The 26,471-nt window shown below is 42.1% G+C and overlaps 1 long non-coding RNA gene across 1 annotated transcript in view; it reads right to left on the bottom strand.

Annotated features, from left to right (window-relative positions):
- The window catches only part of LOC145716774 (uncharacterized), a 53,489-nt gene extending 27,029 nt beyond the window's left edge, over positions 1-26,460 (bottom strand). Inside the window, exons 1-4 of the long non-coding RNA XR_014139661.1 lie at positions 23,078-26,460; positions 17,014-17,109; positions 2,858-3,028; positions 1,812-2,000 (exon numbers count right to left, since the gene is read on the bottom strand). This is a non-coding gene — a long non-coding RNA (uncharacterized LOC145716774). The remainder of the gene's footprint in view (positions 1-1,811; positions 2,001-2,857; positions 3,029-17,013; positions 17,110-23,077) is intronic.
- Between the last annotated feature and the right edge of the window lie 11 nt (positions 26,461-26,471).

Below are 26,471 nucleotides of genomic sequence, written 5' to 3'. Positions count from 1 at the left end.
GGTTGGCTGGGTGATGGACACTGGGGAGGGTAAGTACTATGGTGAGTGCTGTGAATTGTGTAAGACTAATGAATCACAGACCTGTACCCCTGAAACAAATAATATATTACATGTTAATTTAAAGAAAAGAATCTCCAGCTTATAACCAAAAAGAGAGATGACAGTAAGCATTGGTGAGGTTGTGGGAAATGGGAATCCTCATACATTATTGTAAATATAAAATGACACAGCCACTTTGGGAAAGAGTTTTGCAGTTCCTCGAAATATTAAACATGGAGTGACCATATGACCCAGCAATTCCACTCTAGGTATGTACCTGAAGGAATTAAAAATAATTTAATTAAAATAATAATGAAAATAATTAAAAATTGGGATGTCTGGGTGGTTCAGTCAGTTAAGAATGTGCCTTTGGCTCAGGTCATGATCCCAGGGGCCTGGGATCGAGTCCTGCATTGGGCTCCCCGCTCAGCGGGGAGCCTGCTTCTCCCTCTCCCTCTGCCGCTCCCCCTGCTTGTGCTCTCTCTGTCTGACAAATAAATTAAGTAAAATCTTTTGAAAAATTAAAAATCCGCACAAAAACTAGTACATACACATTGATAGCAATATTATTCATAATAGTCAAGCAATTAAAGCAATCCAAATGCCCATCAAATGATGAATGGATACATAAAATAGGGTATATCTATACAACAGAATTTTATTAACCTATAAAAAGAAATGAAGTACATATAGAAACATGCTACAACATGGATAAAACTTAAATATACTGTGCTTAGTGAAAGAAGCCAAATACAAAGACACATGTGGTCTGATTCCATTCCTATGAAATGTCCAGAATAGGTAAATTCATTGAGACAGAAAGTAGACTGATAGTTGCCAGGGATTAAGGGACAGGGAAACGCAGAGTGACTGCTAATAGGTATGGGTATCTTTTTGGAGTGAAGAGAATGTTCTGGAATTAGTGGTGATAATTGTACAACACTGTGAATATACTAGACTTTGAAAGGTTAATTTTATAGTATGTGAGTTACATCTCAATTTAAATTTTTTTGTTTATCTGAGAGATTGGGGGTGTGGAGAGAGAGAGAGAGAAAGAGCATGAGCAGAGGGGAGGGGCAGAGGGAGAAGCAGACTCCCCACTGAGCAGGGAGCCCAACACAGGGCTCAATCCCAGGACCTTGAGATCATGACCTGAGCCGAAGACAGACTTAACCAACTGAGCCATCCAGGCGCCCCTAAAATTTTTTTTTTACCTGAGAAATAGGGGGAAAGAATCACCAGCTCTCCAATTCCTTCCAGCAAAATCAAACTTGGGCTCAGCTGCTACATTCCACTACACTTACTGAGGCTTCAAAAAGCTGCCCTGCCCGCACATCCTTCCCCACCTGCTTACTGATGCCTGAAATTCTGTGGAGCTTCTTTCCATCTGAGTATCTTAATACTTTCCCACTCTCCACATTCGTGAGGCAGTCTCTAGGACCAATCTTGTCTTTCAGTGAAGACAAGTGTAAAACAATACTTTCTCCCCTCACTGCGTGTCAGACTAAAACAGTTTGATGGCAGGGTTGCAGAAAAGAAATCAAACAAAATACCACCACCAACACATGCACGCATGCGCGCGCGCACACACACACACACACACACACAACATCATTCTAAGTTTGACCTAAAACCCAAGATTTTTCACTCTCCTTTTCTGCATTTGAATAGGAGCTTTGAAAGATATTGGATATGCATATGGCACTTATTTAGTAGAAAATTCAATGAAAATAGTAAGCATGATGTAGTCATTTAGTTGATTTAATACTTACCTTGAGGGGCGCCTGGGTGGCTCAGTTGGTTAAGCGGCTGCCTTCGGCTCAGGTCATGATCCCAGGGTCCTGGGATCGAGCCCCGCATTGGGCTCCCTGCTCGGTGGGGAGCCTGCTTCTTCCTCTCCCTCTGGCTGCCTCTCCCTCTCCCTCTGCCTGCCTCTCTGCCTACTTGTTCTCTCTATCTCTCTGTCAAAGAAATAAATAAAATCTTTTAAAAAAAAATACTTACTTTGAGAGAAGCCAGAGACAGGGATTTGAGTCAGCTAGAACTGGGCATTATTCCTTAAAAACCACGGATTTTTTTGGAGCCAGAATACCAAGATTTGAAGTCTAGTTCTATCACGACTTTGAGCAAGTTTTATAAACTTTTCTGGACTTGACTTCCTCACCTGTAGTCTGGGGATACCAGTAGTACCTTCCTCATAGTAGAATTGTAGAAATTAAGTAAGTTAATACACATAGAGCTTTTAGAACATTGTCTAGCATATGCTAAGCTTTCAGTAAGCCTTAGCTTGTTGTTATTTCTGAAAATAGCTAGAGAACAACCCTGCCCTTTGCTGCAGCCTTTCTGTGGAAGACTGCTGGGAGAAAGTCCACAAGGCCTGACATTGAGGTAACTAGGTGGGTCTGCTCTCCCACCACATATTCTCTACTTCCCCTGAAGCCTGTTTTAGGCAGGCCCCCAAATCAAGCAGAGGCAGGTGGCTCTTGGAATGTGGCATGTCTTGAGCCACTCTGGGCTGCATTAATAAATTCCACAAGAAGGTTTGAGAGGGTGACTGAAGGGCCTGGCTGTCCCTAATCCAGCCCAAACTAGATGCTTTTTCCCCCACAACATGACAAGCAGAGGGAGAAATGCAAAGAACATTGTGAACTCTATTTCACTTCCTCCTTTATAAACGGAACAACCAGATCTGGGCACTCTTTTTGGTATTTTTAGACAGTTGACAGACTAGGATGCTCTAAATGGCAATTTGAAAATAACTTTCCCACCACTTGACCCGTCATTTTACATCGAATTGCCGATTTCTCTGTGTACTTACCACGATCTGCAGTTATCTTGCTCGTGTTCTTGTTTGCTGTAATGTAGAATTGCGTGAAGTGTAGAATGAGGCTTCCGGGAAGGCATGGCTCTTGTCTGTCTTTCTTGACACTGCTGTATCCTCAGCCTCTGGAACTGTGCCTGGCACAAAGTAGGCCTCGAGTGAATAGTGCTGGAATAAATGAATAAACAGCATAGTGCCTCTGTTCTAGATAGGCCTCTACCCACGATGACCTCTCAGCCTCCACTCTCACTTCCTGGAGGAACCTATCCATGTCCTCCCTGTCAGCACCTGCTTCCCCTGCACAGTGGAGAAGAGGGGAGGCTGGAGGACCTCCCTCTCTGGCATCACTTCATAGTATCATAGCTGCTTTGATCTGGGATGGACTTCTTCCTTAACTAAGACATTCATCATTTCTTTCTTGGAAATTTGGGTTTGGCACTCAGAGACTCTTGCTAATAAGAGTTGGTGCTTAAAACGAGAGGCTGAAGTGTTCTGGTCTCAAGTATGATCAAAGCAGAGGAGCCAGTATGCAGTAAAGAGCATAAAACTACCTGCAGAGAGGAAGTGAGGAGATGAGAGAGGATGGTAGTAGAGAGAGAGAGAGCTGGAGTTTGGGCAGGTGGACTGGTTTTTCAGCGCTCGCCTCGTCCCTGAAGACCCAGCAGTACTTCCTTGGTTAGAGCCTCAGTTATTTCTTTCAGTTCACATTAGTTTGTCTGGGTTTCTATTTCTTGCACTCACGTTAATTCCTGATGACAAAGCCCTAGCATACAGGGAGCATCCTCAAAACCTCTGTTGACTTGAATTCATTTCTCATGTATTCATTTATACTTATTGAGCCTGGTACTGGACTAGAAGACAGAGACAAACAGGTATGCAAAAGTAGACGATGCCTTGCCCTTCTGGAATTTGGCAGGGAGACAGTGATCAATTGGATTAGGACAAGAAGAGAAAGAGTGGGTTTAACTCTGCATCAGACACTGCCGGGTATGTATCAGGAATGGCGTTGGGTTGCACGGATACCTAAGTCATCATGGATAGTAAGGGGACCACAGTCTGCTCAGAATGAGGAACCCTCATATTGTCCTTTAGCAAGAAGCTGATACATACTCTATCTGATTTGCCCCTCAGGCTGATTCTGTGAGCCTGGTCTCAGAGGATGCTGTTTTGTGGGCGACTCTGTAAAACTGAGCCCCAAAAAGGTTAAGTGACTTATCCAAAGTCACAGAGGCTGGTCAGAGGCAGAGCCCGAACTGACTGCTGGCTTTGGGCTCCCAAACCCCAACTTTTCCCTTTTCCTCCCCTACAAAATATTGCCTCTTCCGTGAGCTGGCGAATGTGCAAGAACCAAACACACTGTACAAGCCTGCAGAAACTCGAGGCAGAAGGTCTCCAGGCGGGGCTCAGTGGTGCTATTTTTAGGATAAACTCTGCCAAAACAATGCAAGCAGCAAAGAGAAGAGGCAAAGAGAGTAGTCAGCTCTCTCCGCTGAAGCCGCTACAGTGTGGTTCTCGGCGGGTTTCTTTGCAGTGCTGGACCCGATGGAGGCCGGGGGCCCCCTAGGCTGAAGTCTGTGAAGCAGTCCCTTCACCAAACCTCCCAGGGGCTGGGACCCCGGCTGCATACTTAAGCACCACAGGGAGACCATCCACATTGAAGCTCGCACAAGGCTCCTCACAATTACATTCAAGGACTCAACTAAACTGTACACCCAACCCCACGGGGTGGGGAGGAGCTCATTTTCCTCCCTGTTTACCTCACATCACTCCCAGGTTGCAAATGTCACATACGTGAGGCTATTTCTACCCTCAGGCTGGGCTCATCCCTGAGAGTGCAACATTAAGTGTGCATTCTGTAACTGTGTTTCTCAGAGCACGGTCTCTGGAACACCTGCATTGAAATCAACTTTATCAAAACGGATGTTAAGATAACTAGGTCCCACTCCAAACTGGACGGATCAGTACTTCAGGGTGTGGGCTCCTGGGTATTTACCCAAAGAATACAAAGACACTGGGCGCCTGGGTAGCTCAGTTGGTTAAGCGACTGCCTTTGGCTCAGGTCATGATCCCAGGGTCCTGGGATCGAGCCCCACATTGGACTCCCTGCTCCTCAGGAGCCTGCTTCTCCCTCTCCCTCTGTGTTGCTCCCCCTGCTTGTGCTCTCTCTCTCTCTCTCTGTCAAATAAATAAATAAAATCTTTAAAAAAAAAAAGAATACAAAGACACTAATTTGAAGGGGTACATGCACTCCTATGTTTATTGCAGCATTATTTACAATAGCCAAGATACGGAAACAGCCCAAGTGTCCATTGAATGATGAATGGATGAATGGATAAAGAAGATGTGGTATATATATATATGAGTGTGTGTGTATACATATATATACACAATGGAATATTATTTGATCATGAAAAAGAATGAAATCCTGCCATTTGCAATGACATGGATGGAGCTAGAGAGTATTATGCTAAGCAAATAAGTCAATCAGAGAAAGACAAATACCATATGATCTCACTCATATGTGGAATTTAAGAAATAAAACGTAGAGCAAAGAAAAAAAAGGACAGAGAAAATCCAAGAAACGGACTCTTAACTATAGAGAACAAACTCATGGTTACCAGAGAGAAGAAGGTGTGGGGGGGAGGGGAAGGGTCAAATAGGTGATGGGGATTAAAGAGTACACTTTTCATGACAAAAAAAAAATAAAAAGACATTTCAGGGCATGAGGCCCTGAAACTTTCATTTTATTTTTTTTTAAGATTTTATTCATTTATTTTGAAAAAGAGAGAGAGAGAGCATGCAAGCAGGGAGTGGGACAGAGGCAGAGGGAGAGACAATCCCAAGCAGACTCTGCACTGAGTGCAGAGCCCAACGTGGGGCTCGATCTCACAACCCTGAGATCATGACCTGATCCGAAATCAAGAGTTGGGTGCTCACTCGACTGAGCCACCCAGGCACCCCCTGGAACTTTTATTTTAAACAAGCCCCCTGCTAATTCTTAAGTAGAATCAAGTTTGAAAATCACTATTTTATACTGTATGTTTCCCTACCAGTGTGTCAGAATATACTGCTAATAAATCATCTATTCTAACATCTTGTTCTTCTAGGTGAATGGCTCTCAACATTGATATTATTAACATTTGGGCCAGGTAATTTTGTGTGTGTTGGGCAAGGGTGGGGGGGTTATCTTGTGTGTTATAAGATGTTTAGCACCATCCCATTAAATACCAGAAGTAACTACCCTCCAGTCATTGGTTGTTAGCATTGACAAGTGTCCCCTGGGGGCAAACTCCTCCCCCTTAGCCCCATTGAGAAGCACTACCCTAGGTAAGTGGTTTCCAACCCTGCTGCACATTAGAATCCCTCAAGGATCTTTGTAAAAATTGATTTTTTGGAACTTCCCCCAAGAAATTCTTATGTATTTAATCTAGGGTGGAACTTAAGCAACTATAGTTTTTAAGTTTCCCAAGTAATTCTAATGTACCAGAGATGAGAACACTGCTCTGGGTAGACATTTGGAGGCAAAGATCCAGGACATGTTTGTGACTTAACAGGAAGTACAAAAACTCAAGCCACATGGGTGGGATTGTTTGAGTACCTATGGACCATCAGGACCAGGCACCCGAATAGGACATGAGTCACCTCTTCTGAAGTTAACAAATGGACAGCTTCAACCAAATTTATAAGCATAGTGGGAAATTCTTCCCACCCCACCCCACATATAACCTAAATTGGTCAAACCAGAATTAAGAATAGAACTTATCTTGATGGCTGGGGAGACAGATAACTTCTTTTCTACTGGATGGTACAGTATAGAAATATGAGAGCTGAAAAAGCTGCAGTCATTTTGCCTCCATCGAGGAAATCAACCAAAGGATGGAAAGACAACAAAGAAGGCAGCACCAAGAAAAATCACAGAGAAATTGGAGCCTTGATCAAATTGTACCTGATTTCCACCTTTTCATACTCCTCTTCAGTTATATGACAATACATCATCTTTATTTTTTAAGTAGGCCAGTTTAAGCTGGGTCTTCTTTACAACCCAAAGCAGCTTGGGGTGCCTGGGTGGCTCAGTTGGCTCAGTTGGTTAAGCGTCCGATTCTTGATTTTGTCTCAGGTCATGATCTCAGGGTCGTGAGATCAAACCCTACTTTGGGCTCTATGCTCAGCATGGCGTCTTGCTCTCTCTCTTTCTCTCTCTAAAATAAATAAATAAAACCTAAAAAAAGAAGAAGAAGAAGAAGAAGAAAAAGAAGCTGCACTGTAACAAGACCCCTGAATGACTTGAATGAATAGAAGTTTTAGAAGCACTGGCTTAGATAACTGGTCTCTCAAGCACTGGGCTTGGTGATAGCCAAGGATATGCAAAAAACAAGCATGGTTACTTAGCTTCTCCAACTAGGTTAGATGCTTTTACGAGCCAACACCTCAACTTTATTCATTCATTTCCCCTTTTATTCAATCAACACATATTTATTTAGCACTATGCTTATAAATTTTTTTTAAAGATTTTCTTTATTTATTTGACAGAGAGAGACACAGCGAGAGCAGGAACACAAGCAGGGGGAGTGGGAGAGGGAGAAGCAGGCTTCCCGCTGAACAGGGAGCCCGATGTGGGGCTCGATCCCAGGACCCTGGGATCATGACCTGAGCCGAAGGCAGACGCTTAACGACTGAGCCACCCAGGCGTCCCACTATGCTTATAAATTTAACAAAAATATTAAAAAGTGAGCAAAGAAGAGAGAGGAGGCAGTCTCTGCCCTTAAGCAGCTCACTGTGTATTTGAGAACACAGATACTACCTAATCATACAAAAGAATGATAAGGTGTCAGTTCTGTAAGTGCTACTCTGGAGAGGCACACAGGGGAGATCTGATCTGATCAGGGTGGTTAGGCAAGGCTGCCCGAGGAGATCTGAAGGGTGAGTTGAGTAGAGGAGACAGGTAAAGTGAATACCCAAAGCAGAAGGAAAGGACCCTGCATAAGCCCGTCCAAGTGAGAAGCAGCAGGATGAACTCAATGAGCAGCGGAGGATAGAAAGCCCAGCCTGCAGAGAGCTGCTGGGAACGGGGGTGCACAGTGGGCTTGGAGAGGTGGCCAACGGCCAGATTCCACAACAATTTAAAACCCATGTTGGCAGGTTTTCCCCATTGATCCTCAAACTAACAGAAAGCCACTGATGTATTTTATTTTGTTTTATTGTTTATTTTTGTGAATAATTTTTTTAATATTATTGTTCACTATCTGTTGACAATACTGTACAGCAGATCTCTAGAACATATTCATCTTCGTTAACTGAAACTTTATGCCCGTTGATTCGTACCTCATTTCCTTCTCCCTCTAGCTCCTGGCAACCACTATTCCACTCTTTGATTCTATGAATCTGACTATTTTAGATACCTCAAATAAACAGAATCATGTAGTATTTGTCCTTCTGTGACTGGCTTATTTCACCTATGATAATGTCCTCAAGGTTTATCCATGTTGTTGCGTGTTGCAGGATTTCATTCTTTTTATGTATACACCACATTTTCTTTATCCATTCATCTGTCAGTGGACATTTAGATTGTTTCCACAACTTGGCTCTTGTGAATAGTGCAGCAAAGAACGTGGGAATGCTAATATCTCTTCCAGATCCTGACTGCAATTCTTTTGGATAAATACCCAAAGGCGGGGCTGCTGAATCATAAGGTAGTTCTATTTTTAATCCTTTGAGGAACCGCTGTACTGTTTTCCACAGTGGTTGCACCATTTTGCATTTCCATTAACAGTGTGCAAGGGTTCCAATTTCTCTATGCCTTCACTACCACTTGTCTTTTTGGATGAAGCCATCCTGACAAGCATGAGGTGATATCTCATTGTGGTTTTGATTAGCGCTTTCCTAATTATTAGTAATGTTGAGCGTTTTTCATATACTTGTTGGCCCTTTGTATAGCCTCTTTGGAGAAAAGTCTTTTCAAGATCTTAGCCCATTTAATCAGGTTATTAGTTTTTTGCTATCGAGTTGTAGGAGCTCCTTATATATTTTAGAGATTAATCTCTCATTGGATATATGATTTGCAACACATTTTCCTACTCCGTAGGATACCTTTTCAATCTGTTGGTGGTTTCCCAGCTCTGTAGACAGGCACTGGTGCATTTAAAATATAGTGCTTTCCAGCATGGCACAGCTTACTGGTTGAGAATGATGTACAATCTTCTCCCAACACTTTTTCCCCTTTTTTTCTTCCTCTTTCCTCATAACCCAGCAGAGTAGACCAGCATATCTTACCATATTCACACCGTGCTTATTATTTGGGGCTGACAGGCAGAATGTGGCAGTGGGTCCGGCTGACTTGGATTAAACCAGTTTCTAGATCTTCTTTGCTTTGAGGGCCACCATGACAGTGACCACACTGCCATCATGAAGCCATGCTCAGCGCTCCACCAGCTACCCGGTCCCGAAGAAGGAAGTAATAAATACCTGTTGGATGAATGGCCCAGCTCGGTTAAAAGAGAATAATAATACCACCTTCTTAGGGTTGTGTGAGAGAGGTGATCCTGTAAACACACAGCTCAGTGCAAGGCCCATGTGATGCTACCCCCACCCTGTGCACACACATGCATGTGTGCACACGAAATATACACATACCCGAAAGGGATCCCAACGAGAAGACTGTATGAGCTGCTGGTTCCCACCACGAGCTACTGCAATCTAAAACAAAGGGCCTATTAAATATTAAATACTGGACAATCCAGATGGTTTTGTGAGTGGATGGAGCAAAGGAGATGTCCTCATTTACTACTGTCTCAGTGTTTCCAAGACAGTCTCAGATTCATCCTGTTAACTGCAGCTCTTCTCGGTGCCATATATTCTTTAAATTCCTACTTTTGTTGTTCAAGCAACTCAGTAACTACCTTTTAACCAATTCACTTTCAGGCTTCAAGTTCCTCTGCTTTAGAGACTTGGAGGCAGGCCTTTTGTCAAAGGCTGCACTTGGCTCTCCTGTTCCTTTATATTGATCTATGAATGAGGAGGCTATGGAACCTTGAAAAGCTTCACGTTGGGTCCCAGACTAGACACCTGTGTGGCTGATTGTCACCTTCCCTAATCCTTGTCCTCCCAACCACGGAGCTCTGATGTGTGCTTGCATGTGACCTTGGATAAATTACTTAACCTGTCTACATCTCAGCAGTAAAGCAGGGATCAGAAGAGTCGCGGTAGAATGGAGAAGAAGTAGGTGACCCAGCTTGCCTGGGACAGTCCTGGTTTGGGTTGATTAGTCCAGTGTCATTCTAAAAGTGCCCTGGCCCAGCTGATCAATTACAACTAGGATTTGACTGACAATTTAGTGCCTTAGTGTCATTAGCAAGTTACTTAACCTCTCTGTACCTCAGTTTGTTTCCCTGGAAAATGGCAATCATAATATTTTCCTCAAAGTGTTATTGTAGGAATAAACGAAAACATAGTCAAGAACACAATGAACAGTACTTTTTATCACCCTCATCTTCCTCATTGGAGACCCTATTTCTCAGGACTCTTCCAGATTCAAGTGTGGGAAATACACCTCAGAGCAACATAAGCAGAAAAGAACAGTTAAAGGTAAAACGGAGACGTCCAGGGGTTTGCTGGCTTCTGGTGCTGCCGGGCTCAGTCACGTGAAGGATGTCAGCAGGGATTTTGTTCTTCCTCCATCTCTTCCTTCCTCCATGTTGGCAGCATTCGCCATAGGCTCTCTGGATGGTGGAAAAGGCAGCCACGGAACGCTCCAGATTTTGTCTTTTGAGTTATTGATTTCAGAAGGAGAAAGCTCCTCTATCTCCCAGTGTTCACACCAGTCTTTGGAAAAGGCTCTCCCGGGTCCAGGGAGAGGAAGCACGCCTAACGGCCTGCCCAGGTCACATGCCCACCACACGGCAGGGGAAGCAGGTACCCTTGAGGAATGGCTCCATCACGGTCTCTGACATATGAAATTTATTTCAATTCCATGAAGAGCCAAGAAGAAGAAAATTATGGATAAAAAAGCAAAATAGCTTTTTTTCCCTGAAATGGTGGAAACAAAGCAATAGCCTACAGCAGATGATGCATCTTTATTTTTTTACTTAAATTCAATTAGCCAATATATAGTACATCATTAGTTTCAGATGTAGCATCCAATAATTCATCAGTTGCATATAACCCCCAGTGCTCATCACATCACATGCCCTCCTTAATGCCCATCACCCAGTTACCCCATCCCCCCACCCACCTCCCCTCCGGCAACCCTCAGTTTGTTTTCTATAGTTGAGTCTTTTATAGTTTGCCTCCCTCTCTATTTTTATCTTATTTTTCCTTCCCTTCCCCATGGTCATCTGTTTTGTTTCTTTTTTAAAAAAGATTTTATTTATTTATTTGACAGAGAGAGAGAGGAAGAGAGAGAGAGAGAGGGAGAGAGCACAAGTCAGGGGTAGAGGCAGAGGGAGAAGCAGACTCGCCGCTGATCAGGAAGCCCGATGCGGGACTCGATCCAGGAACTCTGTGATCATGACCTAAGCTGAAGGCAGATGCTCAACCAACTGCGCCACCCAGGCGCCCCCTGTTTTGTTTCTTAAATTCCACATATGAGTGAAATCATATGGTATTTGTCTTTCTCTGACTTATTTCACTTAGCATAATATCCTCCGGTTCCATCCACATTGATGTAAATGGTAAGTATTCATCATTTCTGATGGTTGAGTAGTATTCCATTGTGTATATATACCATATCTTATTTACCCATTCATCTGTCTAAGGACGTCTCGGCTCCTTCCACAGTTTGGCTGTTGTGGACATTGCTGCATGAATGTTGGGGTGCAGGTGCCCCTTCGTTTCACTACATCTGTATCTTTGGGGTAAATACCTAGTAGTGCAATTACTGGGTCGTAGGGTAGCTCTATTTTTAATGTCTTGAGGAACCTCCATACTGTTCTCCAGAGTGGCTGCCCCAGCTTGCATTCCCACCGACAGCGCAAGAGGGTTCCCCTTTCTCCACATCCTTACCAACACCTGTTGTTTCTTGTGTTGTTGATTTTAGCCATTCTGACAGGTGTGCAGTGGTATCTCATTGTAGTTTTGATTTGTATTTCGCTGATGATGAGTGATGTTGAGCATGTTTTTATGTACCTGTTGGCCATTTGTATGTCTCCTTTGGAAAAATGTCTGCTCGTGGCAGATGACATATCTTTAGAACATGGTTGCCAGCACAGCTGATTCTCTATTTGTTCCAGCACATCCATTATCCTCTGCTCTCTGCCCCGCTCTGTGTCTTGAGACCTGTCTCTTAGGAGTGCCTACCCTGGGATCCACAGCGTTCAGATCGAGGAAGAAAGCAAGGCTAGGTGACTGACTCCCCCTAATCTGTCTCTGCTTTGCCAAGGTCCTGTCAGTTGCAAGCTCTCTCCAGGCTCTGGAGTCAGGTTGCCATCCCTTTGGCCTTTTGTAAGCTTCCAGCTGTGGTAGTCCTTGGGTGCATGATAAGCCCTGTTGGTTCCTTAACCCTGCCCACTCCTTTCCACAAAGTGATCAGACTCAGTTGGACCCCTGAGCATGCCATGTATGTATAGCCAAGACTCTGACCCATAGTTTGCCTACATTTGTTTTCTCTCTCCTCCCATATTATTATACATACATATTATATCATCATAGAATATGAAAATACAAAAAAGAAAAATTATACCTAATCTTACCCCTCAATGTGATGATTACTCCCATTTAAGGATAAACCCTTTCATATGTTATTCTTTTTTTTAATTTTTTTTTTAAAGATTTTATTTATTTATTTGACAGAGAGAGGCAGGCAGAGGGAGAAGCAGGCTCTCTGTCGTGCAGGGAGCCCGACATGGGGCTTGATCCTAGGACCCTGGGATCATGACCTAAGCCGAAGGCAGACGCCCAACTGACTGAGCCAACCAGGCACCCCCATATGTTATTCTTTGTATGTAAATATATATACATATTTTTTAACAAAAATTGAATGATTATTAGATGTTTAAATGAAAAGTTCTCAAAAGCAAAAAAATGTGTAAAACTAGTTTACCTTTCCTGTTAAGACAGGTAATTAGGCAGGTAATGTTTTCAGATTCAACTTCAATCATATAAAAATTAACTTTATGGTGGTGGAATATTATTATGATGACTACTATAACTTCCCCATTTCCAAAACAATTACAAAGTAATTGTTTTCAGAGTTTGCTCTCATAAAGAAGTGACTGAACTTTCAAATTTTGCTCAGGTCAGGAAAAATCAATGTGGGGAATATTTTTTGACTTGACTGGTTTTCTGTGACTTTCTTATGCTCTCATAGTAGAGAAAAAAAGAATTGAAATAAGATGGAACATTTTCTAATTTCTATTTTCATCTGGAGGTGTTATATTTACCTCTAAATTAGAATATAACATTTTCCCTAAGTACTTCACTTTGAAAGAACAAAAAAATTTGTCCAGTGATGATTTTTAAGATTTTTATTTATTTATTTATTTGTCAGAGAGAGAAAGAGCACAAGCAGAGGGAGAAGCAGGCTCCCCACTGAGCAGGGAGCCCCATGTGAGACTCGATCCCAGGACCCTGAGATCATGACCTGAGCCGAAGGCAGACGCTCAACCAACTGAGCCACCCAGGAGTCCCGATGATGAGTATTTTTTAAAAACACAAAAGTCACATACTGTAAAATCTGAATGCAATGCTGATTCAGCAATGCCTGTTCAAAAAGAAGGATTTCCTGCCCAAAATGGTCTTAGAGCTGGACCCCGGGCATGGCTGACACCACTCACAAATATTCTCACAGACTGGTCGTCCCACAAATGCAATGAACCTGAAGGCCACATCAGAACTTGACATGATCTGCAATGCAATAAACATTTGTGACCCCCAAAATTCATATGTTGAAATCCTAACTTTCAACGTGATGGTATTAGGTGGGGGGCCTTGAGAGGTGATTAGTTCACAAGGGTGGAGCCCTGGAGAATGGGATTCGTGCCCTTACAAACGGGACCCCAGAGATCTCTCTCTTTGTCTCTCTGCCCTGTGTCGGTCCAGTGAGAAGCAGACAGTCTGCATCCTGGATGAGGATCTTCACCAGAACCCAACCATGCTGGCACCCCCATCTCACTCATGAGATGGAACCGTGAGAAATAAATGTTTGTCACTTAAGCCCCCCAGTCTATGATGGTTTGTCACAAGCAGCCCCAACTGACTAAGACAATGTCCTTTAAAAGGAATATGACCAGATTTGTGGGAAACATTTACTCATACAAACTCCTACTCAACCGCTTCCATGATCTGGTGTCTTTACCTTCTCCTTTAAGATGAAATTTATGGCTCTTCTCTCATTAGTTTCTAATACTGCTTAGGGAAGACTTGGCAAATATAGACTTTTTTCCCCCTTGCTAAAAGATAGTCTCCAGCCTCATTAACTCAGTTTTCTGAATCATTGATTTTATAGTAATTCTCAAGGGATTCCTTCTGGACTGAATCATCCCTGTGACTCAACTCACAGCTCCAGACAAGTGTTGGCATGCTGTAAGCCCTACTTCTTGGAGTTGGCCTTCCTCGGTGCAAAGCAAACTGCTTGGTCAGCCAGACATCTGACTCTTGAACCTCTACAGTCTTTGCAAACTGGAGCAGCATCCTCCACATTTCTTCCAGTTCCCAGAACTTGAGGAAATGAGAGCTTTTGAAGGTGTGCTTAAACAGATGAAAAGATGCTGGAACAGTCAGCAGTGAGGGCAGCACGGTGTTAACTCCAGTTGAACGCTGTCTGGTGGTGTCTACGAGAGTATGCACAAAAATCCTTCCATTCTCCTGGCCTCGTGTCAGCCTCCTTTACTTCCAGGACTTTGCTCTCAGAACCCCACATTCTCCAGAGATCCCAGAAGAGAGCCCTGGGCACTGTGTTGACATGACGGTATGCTTCTTATCATTTATTAGCATCGAATTGTCCTCCACACACACCACATCCAGCCATCCTTCAGCTCCGCATCCATACAGATATTATTCCTATTCCTATTTCTTCTATGCTACTCCTACAGTTATGTTCTCAGTTGAAGCAGAATAAATTTTACACATTAGGCAAAATCTGGGGCCCACCCAGGAAGTACCTGGGGAACCCCAGTGTGCCATGTCCTGCTCATTGAGAACCACGGGTCCAGAGCCTGAAGTTATCAAGACAGTTTCACCAGCTTCAGTCCAAAGAACACACCCAAATTCATATTGATTAAAAATGTAAAGACTTGGGTGCCTTCTTCAAGAAACATAATGTTAGAAAACACACTTAGGGGGCGCCTAGGTAGCTCAGTTGTTAAGTGTCTGCCTTCGGCTCAGGTCATGATCCCCGGGTCCTGGGATCAAGCCCCGCATCGGGCTCCCTGCTCCACGGGAAGCCTGCTTCTCCCTCTGCCTGCCGCTCCCCCTGCTTGTGCTTTCTCTCTCTCTGTGTCAAATAAAAAATAAAAAATCTTAAAAAAAAGAAAGAAAGAAAGAAAGCACATTTAGAGGCTAAGGATAACTAGGCTCCAGCCTCACTGGACTTGTTTTGTTGTTTTGGTTTCTCAGCCATGACACGTGCATTCACATCTCACGGGCTTTGCTCAAACTGTCCACTCCGTTTGGATACTCTGCCCATAGATCTTGATACAGCTGGTTCTTTTGTATCATCCAGGTCTGAGTCTGAATATGACCCTCCCAACCACCTATCCAAATTACCTCATGCATTTCCAGTTGATCTCTGGCATGTTGCCCCATTTTGTGTATGTGTGGGTGCTCGGCAAATTACCGTATTCTATTCTTACTGTCAGGGTTGGTTTCACAATGAGTAACACGTGTAGTCTCTCAGAGCTCCACACTTGGAAGCCCCCTCCGTGGGGTTTAATGCTCTCCTATTGCCCCTGAGAAATTTTTAATAGTTTGTGTTTGTTTGTTTGTTGTTGTTGTTGTTTACCAAGAAGACCTGCATTTTCGTTTTGCCCTTTAGGTTATGTACCACTACTTCTCATTTTTTCTGTCTCTTTGCTGTTAGGGTCTATGCCCTAGGAGAGCAGGGATCTTATCTCTTTTGTTCGATATTGTGTTACCAGCACTATAGGGAATATTGTAGGTGCCCAATAAATATGTGTTAAAGTTAACCACAGGATTACCATATGACCCAGTTATTTTATTCCCAGGTACATAACCAAAAGGATTGAAAACAGATGCTCAAACAAATACTTGTATGCAGGTGTTAGAGCAACACTATTTAACATAGCTCAAAGGTGGAAACAACCTGAATGTCCACCAGCTGATGAATGGACCAGCAAAATGTGCTATATCCATACAATGGAATATTATTCAGCCATGAAAAGGAATGAAGTACTGAAATGTGCTACAACATAGAGGAACATTTTCCTTAGCAAAATATTAAGTTAAACAAGCCAGACACAAAAGGTCCCATGTTATATAATGCCATTTATATGAAATATCCAGAAAAGGCAACATTCCTAGAGATAGGCAGCAAATGGGGGGCTGCCGGAGGCTGGAAGGAGCAAGGGAGGAAGAAGAGGCTGCTTAATGCATATAGGATTTTATTTTGGGGTGGTACTACTGCTTGGAACTGGATAGAGATGGTGGTTGCAGGACATGAGGAATGTATTAAATGCTGCTGAATTGTTCACTCTAAAATGGTTAATTAGGGGCACCTGGCTGGTGAGTTCAAGCCCCGTGTTGGGTGTGGAGACTACTTAAAAATAAAATGTTTAGGGGCGCCTGGGTGGCTCAGATGGTTAAGCGTCTGCCTTCGGCTCAGGTCATGATCCCAGGGTCCTGGGATCGAGTCCCGCATCGGGCTCTCTGCTCCTTGGGAGCCTACTTCTTCCTCTGCCTCTCTCTCTCTCTCTGTCTCTCATGAATAAATAAATAAATAAAAAATCTTTAAAAAATAAATAAATAAATAAAATAAAATGTTTAGGGGTGCCTGGCTGGCTCAGTCAGGGGAGCATGTGACTCTTGATCTTGGGGTCATGAGCTCGAGCTCCATGTTGGGTGTAGAGAGTACTTAAATGAAACTAAAAAAATAAAATGAAATGGTTAATTATGTTTTAAAATGATTAATTTCATGTTGTATGTATTTTACCTCAACTTAAAAAAAGAAAACTGAAAAACTAAATAGTTGTTGAATGAATACCTACTTACAAAACTTGTTTCCGAATTCTTTCCACAACAAAGTCTAGAGTATTCTTAACCTAGTCCAGGGCTTCAACAATTTCAGTCCAAAGCTTTTGAGTCTGCATGGAGATAAGAACGTATTTACACCATTATTTGGAAAAACTTTTCAAATATTTGCCTCCAACAAGGTGACGCAGGACACAGTTATCATCATAATGCTAACCCTATTGCTACTTTTTGGGTGTTGTTTTTGTTTGTTGGGCTTATGCTATTTTTTAAGGATTTATTTATTTATGAGAGTGAGAGAGAGTGTGAGAGCACATGTGCGCACAGAGGAGGGGAGGGACAGAGGGACAAAGAGAGAAAGTCTTAAGCAGACCCCATGCTGAACACAGAGCCAGCCATGGGGCTCAAGCTCAAGACCCTGAGATCATGACCTGAGCCGAAATCAAGAAGTAGATGCTGGGGACACCTGTGTGGCTCAGTTGGTTGAGCGTGGGCCTTCGGCTCAGGTCATGATCCTGAGGTCCTGGGATCGAGTCCCGCATTGGGCTCCTTGCTCAGCGGGGAGCCTGCTTCTCCCTCTGCCTGCCACTCCCTCTGCTTGTACTCTTACTCTCTCTCTCTTTTTCTAGCAAATAAATAAATAAAATCTTAAAAAAAAAGTAGACGCTGAAGGGACTGTGCCACCCAGGTGCCCTGGTCTTATGCTATTTTTATAAAAAAAATTTTTGAGATAGTTGTAGATGCATGTGCAGTTGTAAAAAATTATAGAGAGATCCTGTATTCCTTTTACCCAGTTTCCCCCCATGCTAACATCTTGCAAAACTATAGGATAATATCACGACCAGGAAATTGACAATGATAATAGCCCATCTAGCTTATTCAGATTTCAGTGGGTTTATATGTACTTGTGTGTGTGTGTGTGTGTCCTGTTTTCATACTGAAGTAGAACAATAGTTCCTTTTAGGATTGTCGTCTGTTATCTAATAAGAAATTCCAGAGAGATTGTGGCACCACCAGAGTAACCACAAGTAAATGGTTCCAAGTACAAGTTAAAAGAAAGCAACATTTCTAAAGTAGTGGCAGGGGCTTAGCAGTCTGGAACCTGTTAGTTCAGCCGTGCCTTTTCCATGCACTTGACCCTTTCGGCACCATGGTTCTGAGAAGGGTCGCCATGCATTTTGTTCAGTTCAAAGGTCTGAGGGATGCGATACTGTAAGACTTTCTTCTGCCATTTGAGGAAAAAGGGAAATGTAAAAGTTGGCAAACATTGAGTGGTAGCATGAAAAAGGTGCCAGTGAGATTGTACTTATAAAGAACACTGGTTAGTTCAGCCTGCTAACACGTAATGGGAGCTGGAACCTCAGGTGAATTAACAGACGTAAAGACATTTTCAGGCTTTACTATAGGGTCTATTTTGTGTATTAGTTGAGTTCATTTGAGGATTCTAGTGAATGCTCTTTTCTAAATTGTGTGGGTTGAAGGATTAGACAGCTCGTTTTTGCCTACTTGGCATCCATCCCAGCATCTTCCACTACTGGCGTGTAGATTTTCCTTTGGGGGGCCGCTCATCTCCTCTCCTGGTCTAGTTGTTTTGGTGGTGCTATCCACAAACCCTCCCACCTTCCCCAACCCCTACACACCCTCATGGCTTGCAGGATGAGCCCATGACTTAGTAGTCAACATAGTCCATCCCTATGGACACAACGATCAGTTCAGAAAACGTACAGACTCACAGTTGGTCAAAGAGATGTAATCCCTGATCTTTTGCCAGAACGATTAGAACAAAGTAGTTTTCCACTGGAATTGAAGGTATTAATACACACAGAGAATCGGTGAACACCAGCAGTGTCAGCATGCTGTAAATGAAGCCGATGTGGAAGGGAACCGACCTGACAAGCCTACCTGAGCATCTTGAACCAGCCATACCGGAAGCTTTGGACTTCTCAATTACAGGAAGCAATAAGACAATAAATTACTTTATGTGTGTGCCTAGATGAATCCGATGGCTTTTTGGATTTTCTTTCTTTCTTTTTTCTTTTCTTTCTTTTCTTTCTTTTTTCTTTTTTTGTCCCTTGGACCTCACTGAGAAGGATTAGAGGATTAGTGACCAATCACATATATTAGGTTACGTTGGGTCCATAAATCCTTAAACTTTATTATTTATTTGTCCTCCCATCATTCAACAATTTTCTTATCTTCTCATCGGTCTGCATAACTGCCTGCAGTAATTTGCTTTACCCACAGCTTCAGTGCTTAGCGTAAAAGAAGTAACTCGAGTAAATGAATGGCACTGTGAGTACATTAATGCCTCTGACCCTATAATGTGCTCTTCTAAATAAATAGGTCACACATGTGCAACACCGCACTGACCATCTGTACTGCTTATTTAAGTCCTGTAATAAAATGGCGGGGGCCCTCATTGTTTATTTACGTGATGCGGGCAGCCTCTCTCTAGGCCCTAATTCAATCTCCAGTCACTGTTTTGCAGGCTAGGAGCTCTAATAACTGCACGAGAAATGTTTGCTGCTTCCGATGTTGCTATTAAAAGAAAACCGTTCCCAACGAAATGCTTGTCTCCTGGTGGGGGTGGGAGAAGCTAAATAACTATAAATTATGGAAGAGGAAATTGCAAATGTGTCTTGCTTTCTCTTTATTGGAGGCACTGTTTTATCACAATTGTCAAGTAGAGCATACACCTATTTTGAAAAGCTTTTTATAGTTTTGCATTAAGCACAAATGGAGAAATAAGAGGCTGCATAACCAGAGGAGCTAACAGCGCTGCTTTGCAAGGTAAAGGTGGGGTTTCGCCGTTACTTTTTCATTCATAAATGGCACTAGCCGGGAGGTGGGGCATGGCAGAGACTGTGAAAAAGGAGAAAGAGCCACCGCAAAATACGGTTAAGAGAAACAACCGAGGAGATCACCAGAGCCCTGGCAGGAGACTAAGAAGAATCTTGAAAAGAAAAGCTGAGACCTTTAGAATCTCATTCTCCTGGGGCAAAGGAAAAGAACCGAACAGAGGACGGGAAGATGGACCTCGGATCCTAACTTGTTTCAACCGAATAAGCACAACCAATCCATCAATCCATCAACGTTGATGTAAACTTTGATCTTATAAAAATCGTAGAAAGGGTGCTGTTTCGCTTTCTGTCCATCACAGGTGATTTCAATGGCCTCAGCGGCCCCTCCAGTTACTCACGCTGTGGATGTGTTCCACGAGGCCAGCAGAGGGAGTGCGAGATCAATGGGTGGGTTCCAGGCTCTCCCAGCAAGAAACCACCTCCCTATTCAGAACCTCTCAATCCAGTTTGTGAAGGTGACTAACTCCAGTGCCTCTTTCCCTACCCACCTCCCTTCATCTGCTTCTCTCTTCCAATCTGTCCCCAAACAGCCCTGTTTCCCCTCCCCCAAATTGCCTGAGTGCTCACTGGGGAACATTTTACTAAAGAGTTTTACGGGTCAACATTCTTGTTGGCAGATTCCGCGATGGATGAAAAAAGAAGGCCCCAATGTGGGTCAAACATTCAACATCATGCTGAATGAAAGAATTTTGAATGCTAAGGAGAAAGGCTTATGATCTAATGGTAAGTGAAAATAACAGGTTACAAAATTGCAAATACAGTACTATCTCAAGTATATAAAGCTTTTGTTTCCAGACTTTTTTTTAAGTAAACCCTACCCCCAAGGTGGAGCTCGAGCTCAGGAACCCAGAGTTCAAGAGTCTCAGGCACTACCGACTGAGCCAGCCAAGCAACCCTGCTTCATGCTATATCATATATTTCTGTATTTCGAATGTATATGCTGTATGCAATGTACAAACTGGATGTATACAGCTTTGATAATCATGGGGAAAAATAAAAGGTTGTAAATGCTTATGTGTACTTTGTGGGTTTGTATATAATACTCTCTGCTTTATAAGACCATAGGAAGGATTCATGTGACCACCCTAAGTAGCACCCCAGAAAGTGAACTCTTATTGAATCTCATGTGCTAAGGACAATGTGAGAAGCTGAGGATAAATAGATGGGCGCCTGGGTGGCTCAGTCGTTAAGCGTCTGCCTTCGGCTCAGGTCATGGTCCCAGGGTCCTGGGATCGAGCCCCACATTGGGCTCCTGCTCAGTGGGAAGCCTGCTTCTCCCTCTCCCGCTCCCCCTGCTTGTGTTCCCTCTCTCCCTGTTTCTCTCTCTCTGTCAAATAAATAAATAAAATCTTTAAAAAAAAAAAAGAGCTACATATACTCTATGACTTCAGGAAGTTTATACTCACTTATATTACCTTCTTTCCTTATTGTCTGTCCAATGACTTGTATTGTTGGATGACTCTGAGAAAGTATTATCTTCAGTTTGACATGTAAGTTCTTGTAGGTAGGTGACCCAGGGCCACTTAACAATTACGTGGCTGACTGGAATAGCCCTGGATTTTCACTTCCAAGGATTCTCCTTCTTCCCAAATTTGAGTCATCATAAGAATCACAATTTTTGCCATCGGCTAGCTCATAACTATTCCCTGAGTTATGTAATTAATCTTTTTTATGTCAACCTATTTTTAACTGAAATTTATCTCTCCTTTTTTTAAGTTTATTTTTTTAGTAATCTCTACACCCCACGGGGCTCAAACTTATAACCCTGAGATCAAGAATTGTGTGCTCTCCTGACTGAGCCAGCCAGGACTCTCAACTGAAGTTATCTTTTTAAAAAATATTTTATTTATTTATTTATTAGACAGAGAGAGCACAAGCAGGGGGATTGGCAGGTAGTGGGAGAAGGAGAAGCAGGCCCTCTGCTAAGCAGGGAGCCCAGGACATTGGGATCATGACATGAACAGAAGGCAGATGCTTAATCAACTGAGCCACCAAGGCACTCCTGAAATTTATCTTAAAATTTAATGTAAATTCAAAACAGAATTATTTACATAAATAAAAGTGAAGCATTACATAAGCACAGGAAAAACAAAAAATATATGCTGACTTTGCTGAGAAGGCTCTGAAGCTTTCTCTTTGTTATATAAAGCAGAATAGCAGGGCACCTGGGTGGCTCAGTCCGTTTAAGCATCTGTCTTCAGCTCAGGTCATGATCTCGAGGTCCTGGGATCAAGCCCCAAAGTTGGGCTCTGTGCTCAGTGGGGAGTCTACTTGTCCCTCTGCCCCTCCCCCCACTTGTGTTCTCTCATTCACTCACACTCTCTCTCAAATAAATAAATAAAATCTAAAAAAAAGAAAAGGCTGAGTAGCAAGTATGAGAGAGATGTTAAAGACACATACTACATCTCACTGAGGTCTTCTTCACATAATCAGAAGGTCTGAAGGGAGACTCAAAAGGAGGAAGGAGTTTTGTATGCTATTTAATGAATATCTTAAATGACACCAATCAGGGCTTTGAGAAATATGATTTTTTGATGCAAAACCAAGAAAAATACCCCAGCCAAAGTAGAACAGGGAAACCTAGCAGTTAGAAAGACAAGGCTAAGGTAAAAGGTGATATAAATCTAATTTTGCAACCACAAATCTCAAGATTATGGGAGTATGCTGCTTTGTTTGTTTTATAACAAGTAATTATTTTGAAACATCAGCATCAAGTGAAACATGAAAAAGACATTTTTCAAAGAATAAAAATGTAGAGGCACTTGGGTGGCTCAGTATGTTGAGTGTCCAACTCTTGGTGTTGGCTCGGGTCATGATCTCAGGGTTGTGGGATCGACCCCTGTGTCTGGCTCTGAGATCAGTGGGGAGTCTGCTTGGGATTCTCTCCCTCTCTGCTCTCTCTCTCTCAAATAAGTAACTCTTTTTTTAAAAAAAGAATAAAAATGTATTTCTCAATGAGAAGGCAATGCAATGAGTTTTTGTTTTTTTTTTTTAATCATCAGTTTAGAAACCAAATGGACATGGGTTCAAATTCAGCTCAGCAATTTATTACATAATATAATCTGAGTTTCCCTGAGCGTCAATGCCTTCATCTATAAGCCTAGGGAGAGGAATGAGTGGTTTTCTATTATGTAATCATCATTTGCATAATACCTTAGGTTAAAGGATAATTTCCCCCCCACCCAATGAATACCTGGCAAGTATTTTATTTAACTATTACCAAGAGAATCAGTGAAATGTCACAGTTCTTTCTCTCAGGGGTGCCTCGTTGGATCAGTCAGTAGAGCATGTGACTCTTGATTTCAGGGTTGTGAGTTCAAGCCCCATGTTGGTGCAGAGATGACTTAAAAATAAAATGTTTTAAAAAAGAAGTCAAAAAGCAGAGAGATACATAGATGGAATGCTGAAGTAAATTTACAAATAGATTTTAAAAATGTCTTCTTCCACAATGTAAGAGGGAAATCAACTGCAATCCACAGGACAGAATTTCTTTGCATGTCTATGGACAAGAATTATTTGCATTATTACAGCTTTCTCATCAACTTCTGGATTTTTCTGTCAATACAGAAATTTATACTAAAACAGTTTTCAAGTTAACTTTTATGTCAACAGACTTATAAATAGTTTAGTCAAAGACAAAGATGTATATTCCTGTAGGATTACATGATCTCCAGTGACTTCAGTATTCCACTGAAAGAATATCCATTCATCCCCTTTATTTCAAAGTCTTAAATTTTTCCTTACACTAGGTCAAGACCTGATCTGCAGAAGCTAACACTATTTTTGAAAATAGCGTATTTATAATACAAAATAGACCAAGTAGAAAAAAAATTGTTCACATTTAAAATATCACCAGTGTTGGGCGCCTGGGTGGCTCAGTTAGTTAAGCATCCAACTCTTGGTTTCAGCTCAAGTCATGATCTCAGGGTAGTGAGACTGAGCCCCCCATTGGGCTCCACGATTAGCACAGAGTCTGCTTGAGATTCTCTCTCTCTCCCTCTGCCCCTCTCCCTGCTGGTATACTCTCTCTCTAATAAATAAATATATCTTTAAAATAAATAAAATCAGTGTTAATGATTCTGTAGTAATCATCCCACTCATGGCTAAGATGGAACAGAGAAGGCCCCTTCCAATTCTAAAATTTTAGGATTCTATTATCTAGCAGATCACAATATTTATTCATATTTTACTAAAGCTAAGTTTCAAAAAGGCTAAGAAGAAACTGGAAATCAACCTGAAACAAAAATAATTTCTGAAATGAAAATGTAAGTTAAGAAAAAAATAGTTGATAATAGAAAAACAAAATTAAAACAATTTTCAGTAAAATTTGAATTATATAATCCCAGGCTTTTCCCAATTTAAGAAATACTAACAGAGAAGGACACTACCAAACATGAAAGATGACAAATCTCTAACTCGATGTTCTGATCAATACAGAAATTCATGGTGAAACAATTTCTAAGACTTTCTTCAAAGTGACCTACATGATTTTTAACTCATTTCTTTGCAAGTTCTTAAACACTGGTTCAGTAACAAACAGTGTCATTTTCTACAGTAATAAAGTAAATTCAAGATGTAGTTTCTAAACAACGTAGCTTGTGAGCATTCGGAAGTTGATTTCTTAATTACATTCAATTTCTTAAATCCATTGTGAACTCAGATTTCCAATGAAACTCTGAAAGTCTTTCAACATTTCCCCACTGCCCCCAAATTACTTGGTTCTTATCATCAGGATAGGGGGGTTTCTCAGTGACAGACCAACAAACTCAATGATTGTCTCTTAGCTATTTAAACCACCCAAGCCCTCAAATAAATTTAGTGAACAAAGCAAAGGAATCCAAATGACATTTCCTTCTATTCACAAAAACTTCAACTTTTATGTTCAGTAATTAATGGCACCATTTAACCAGAACGACAGTACAAAATGGGGTAGTTGTTATTTACCATAGCCATGTAATACAGTGTCAAAGGTTATCACAACAGGATATCTGTGTTTAAATGGAAAGAGATAAAGAGACAAAGTCAAGCCAGGAATCCCTGTTTTGTTTTCCAACTGGAGGGAAGTCCACTGAAATAGACTTCTAAATATCCAAAGCTGCCATCTCAGCACAGTCCATGTAATGGTCTATTCCTTCTTTCCTTCCAGTTGTGAGGGACAGAAGCCATCATGAGAGTCTAACTATTCTATTTCAGTGCCCGCGATGTATAATATTTTACTGGCATCTTCTCCTGATCTGTAGATAGTATGCATTTCCAGTCCTGAATTAGAGAAGGAGGGCACCCTTGGAAACACGGCTGGCTAGCCCGTGCTGATGGCTGTTTGGGGACCATGGATGCCAGCAAGCCTTCACTTTGACCATCTCCTCTATGCCTCTCATCTCATGATCTGCTTTCTCACAGCTTCCCCCAGCACTGCCTCATCAGGATTCTAACACCGTGATTGGACAAGTTGTAGAATTCAGAAAGAAAGAACACAGGGTTTTATTACCAGCACTTGCAAGAGCAACAGCGTTAGCAACAGGGACTTCCTATATAGAGAAGATCGTTACCAAAAAAACATGTAATAAAGGTATTCACATGTCTGAATCCATTATAATACAGATTTCTTACAATTCAAAGAAAAGATTTCCAGCATGTTGGCAGCATTTACACAGTACCGAACATCCCCATGAAGAATTAAGTATCACCTGGATGTGGCAGTTTTGTGGAAATGCTGAATCATCAGTGCAGCCTTGGTAATATCTGGGGTGAAAGAGTACTTTATCTTTAAAGTAAAAGGGGGAAAAAACACCACCACCTAAAAATGACATGTGATAGAATATGTTTTAACCATTTCCACATGGAGCATGAAAAGTTACTTGTAAATGTAATGGAAGTTAGTACGTTACATCCACGTTGTATCCACAATGGTCACTGACATTATCCTATCCTCCTCCCTGTTGATTTTCTTGAAAGTGGGCTTGTATTCACCTGCTGATTTGGGTCTAGCCAGATTTTTAGGAGTCATAGTTGTCAACTTGCACAAAGGTCTTTCCGTCTGTACCACATACTAGATAAAGGATAACTAATCATAGCATAAAGGTACTGGGGGCAAAGAACCAGCAGCAGGAGACCAGACATCAGCAGAGTGGCAAGAAAAAATAAGTCCAAGAACATCGGAATCCCTTATTGTGACCAGGAAAACTTCTAGATGTAAAATTCACATTTGTACATAACAACTGACTCACAATACGTGAGCGCAAGGGAGCCCTTCGGAGACCAGATGTGAATTAGAATGTAACGCACAGAGTTTTGCCCAACACCACAGATAGCCTCTTGAAGCCAAAATAGGGAGCTCTCAAAGTGCATCTATTTAATAATACCCACATTCACCAGACTGGCTTATAGGTTGAAGAGAATTTCTCTAGAATTATTCCCCCTTTTATAAATTGCCCACATCTGGCTTATTTTGCTGAAAGATTTTTTTCAGCCATTAGGCTTTGCCAGTCTTTAAAAAATCCAAACACTCCCTCCCATGTCTCCATCCCATGATCCCCTACCCTTATAACCGAGGAACAGTGTCAACTTCTACCAAGTGTGAGGGAGAGGAGAGGACAGAAGAAAAAAAAAAGAGA

Source organism: Leptonychotes weddellii, chromosome 1 (assembly GCF_054177405.1).
Source record: "Leptonychotes weddellii isolate Sample4059 chromosome 1, ASM5417740v2, whole genome shotgun sequence".
In the NCBI taxonomy this organism is placed as follows: domain Eukaryota; kingdom Metazoa; phylum Chordata; class Mammalia; order Carnivora; family Phocidae; genus Leptonychotes; species Leptonychotes weddellii.
Note: the sequence above shows the minus strand (reverse complement) of the source record. Positions and strands in the feature narration are given on the sequence as shown.